This window comes from Macaca fascicularis, chromosome 16 (assembly GCF_037993035.2).
Source record: "Macaca fascicularis isolate 582-1 chromosome 16, T2T-MFA8v1.1".
Lineage (NCBI taxonomy): Eukaryota > Metazoa > Chordata > Mammalia > Primates > Cercopithecidae > Macaca > Macaca fascicularis.
Window position 1 is genome coordinate 21,089,709 of NC_088390.1, and position 3,617 is coordinate 21,093,325.

Genomic DNA, 3,617 nt, shown 5'->3' on the forward strand with positions numbered 1-3,617 from the left:
TAGTGGGAAGTATATTCATTATCTGTAATGCCCTAGAAGCAGCCTTTGGCCAAAAGAGTAATGTTTGGTTCTATACACTGTACCTACCATTTCTTGGTTAAGGAAGCATGCTTTTGTTTCACATGTCTCCTCAATTATACCATTCTTCTTAGGAGAGTTCTTGTTCTGAGTGAGTGGAAATAGAAAAAACTTCTTGTTCTAATTTGCCTGAAGGTTAATATTCTTTAATTACTGTACTCTTTCAAAGCACCACTGGCTTTTTCTATAATAACATTTTCCTTTTGTTATAGAAATTTGTGTTTTAGTGATATAACAATTATTTTGTTTTCTGTTGTCCTTTCCTTTTCTGTCTTAGCTTGTAGAATCTTAGAAAGAGAGAGAGAGGGAGAAAGAGAGAAAATAAATGAGTGCCTGTCTCCCTCTGCAGTTTCAAATATAATTAGCTTTAAATAGCTCCTAAAAAAGAAAGTGATGTGTATTTGGATATGCACCCTTGTGTTAGATTCAGATTTAATTACCAATAATTTAGCAATACCTGTATCAGCTCTGAAGATTCTGATGTGCAATGCGTAATGCTAAATCTCTTCTATATATAAAGTTAGAGAGACTATATTCTCTCATACATCATGTAATATTCTCTCATAAGAGACAGGAGTATGCCTCTCAAATAATTGGGATAAAAAGACAAATGGAGATATAGACAGAATCATAATTGGACTTTATTTGGCTACTCCAGCAGTATCTAAGCCTGTCAACACAGTATAGGCTTATCTTTGAAGCAGGGGACAATGGCACTAAAAAGTAATCTGGGCTTATTTGTAAGATATCCCTGGCACAAAGGTAGTGTCAAATAGATACCCTTGCCTTAGTAAAGTGGCCTCACCTAAGATAGAGAAAACCACTGTACAGAGAAACACCTGATTGAGATACCCTGTGCTTTTGATTCTATCATTCTGTGTCCAGGATTATAATTATAACAACAATCAGGTGTGCCATAATAAAATAAAAAGAAAATACATTGGGTACATACATGTGGAGACACCAGTCTCTACTAGACATTTTTTAGGAGTGAATACATAAGGGAAAAAGATGAGCTTATGAAAATACTTATCAATACAAAAGACAGAACATCACATTTAAAATGCTAAAAATGCATAATTTTTACATGGTTTGTTAAACAACTGAGAAGATTTTAGGAATCACACTTTGTGTTTTAGACAAAACTCAAATTCTATAAAAATAAAGATTTTAAAAAACAAGACAAAGAAGGGACAGAAAAACTAAACAAAATATATTAAATAATGACACTTAAGGCATTAGGCATCAGTCAATGAAGGACAGTAAGACAGAAAGAAAGCAGTTAAATTTTACACTTACCGCAGCTAATTGCCTGAAAAAGTTTTCAGGAGCAGTGCAGGATGGGAAAACTCACACAGAGTCCACAGCCTCCCTGGGTTGAAAAAATAGAGCCAAAGTCTGGGGAAGCTAAGGAGATTAAAGTAGACAGAAGAACTGGAAAATGAGAGCTGCACAGAGAAAGAATTTCATATACTGCAAAAAACATCTCCTAGAGAATTCAACTAAGTACTGCTCAGTACGTGCATGGGAGAAAATACTCAAAGACTGGGAGAAGAACCATCCAAAAGGATTAGAAGAAAAAATGCCCGGAAACCACACAGTGCCAAAACAGCATCTGTAATCATTATTCAGACCCAAACCATCTTATTTCAGAGGACATTGTGTAGAGTAGAAAAGTCTTGCCTCACCAGCCAGAAAAATATATTAAACCCAGATAAATGCATTTCTTGTCTTGCCTAACAAACTTAAAACCAGACATGAAGGACTCAATGGTTTCTATATAGTGAATCTGTTTCTTTCTCTCTCTCTCTCTCACCCACACACACATATGCCCCTCAAAATTATTTAAAGAAATATAAAAACATCCAATATCAAACAAGGTAAAATTCATGTCTGAAATTACAGCCATGCAAAAAATCAAGAAGATACAACTCATACTAGTAAATCAAGAAACTGAAACAAACTCAAATGATTATCATAATTGAATTAATAGACAAGAACATTAAAACATTTATTATGACTGTATTTCATACTTTCAAAAATCTAAAAGTCATCTTGAACTTATTCAGTAGAGACATAAAAGTCATAAGAAAGGTTCAGATCTAAGTCAAAAATTACAAATTACAATCCCTGAGATGAAAAAGACGCAATGTGATTAACACAAGATTAGATATTGGAGAATAAAAGACTAGTAAACTTAAAAATATAGCAATAAATATATCCAAAATAAGAGCCAGAGGAAAAAAAAAAAAGACTGAGGAAAAATGAACATAACATCATGTACTCTGAAGAATGTGACCATATATATGTTTAAGAGAAAAACTTTAAGCAGCTCAGGGAAAAAAGACATGTTATGTCCAGAAGATCAAAGGTAATAGCTCTAGATTTCTCTTAGGAAAGCTAGCTTAGAAGACAGCAGAGTAATGTCTTTAAAAGTACTGAAAGGACAAAAAAGAAACTGTCAACATAGAATTCTATTCCTAGCAAAACTATCATTCAAATATTTAAGTAAAATAGTTTCTCAGACATACGAAGACTAATAATCATCAGCTGTCTTGTGGCATAAACAAATGTTAAAAAAAGAAGTACTTCAAGCAGAAGAAAATGAAACTATGTTGAAACCTGGATCTACCTAAAGGAATGAAAAAACACAGAAAGTGTAACTACGTAGATAAATGTAGTGACTTTTATTACTAAAATCTTATTTTAAAAATAAGAAACCATTTAAAATAAACATAATAATACTTTAAGTGTTGTTTTAAACATGTATAGAAACAAAATACATGACAATAGCATAAAGGTCTGGTGGGTGGGGAGTAGAAGCACAGTTGACCCTTGAACAACAAGGGTTTAAACTCTGTGGGTCTACTTATACATGGATTTTCTCCCACATTTGCCACCCCTAGGACAGCATGACTAACCCCTCCTTTTACTCAACCTACTAAACATGAAGAGGACAAAGATGAAGACTTCTATCATGATCCACTCCCACTTAATAAAGAGTAAATATATTTTCTCTTCCTTATAATTTTCCTAATAACATTACCTTTTCTCTAGCTTGTTTTATTTTAAGCATATTGTATCTAACACATATAACATATAGAATTAAGTGTTAATCAACAGTTTATATTATCTATAAGGCTTCTGGTGAGTAGTAGGCTATTAGCAGTTAAATTTGGGGGAATTCAAAAGTTATATTGGGTTTCAGCTACACAGGCGGTCAGCATCCCTAAATCCTACATTATTCAATGGTCAGCTATACATTATTTTAAAGTTCTCACACTCTATGGGAAAAACATAACACTACTTGAAAGTAGACGGTAAAGAGTTAAAAATGTGTACTAAAAACCTTAAAGTATCCATTAAAATAAAACATCAAAAATAGCAACTAATCAGTCAACAAAAAAGGGAAAAATTGAGTAATGTACTCAATCCCAAAGAAGAATGAAAAAAGAGAAAAAAAAAATTGCACGCAGATAGTATAAATAAAAAGCAAATAGCTTGAAGGTAGATTTAAACTCAATCTTATCAATAATAGC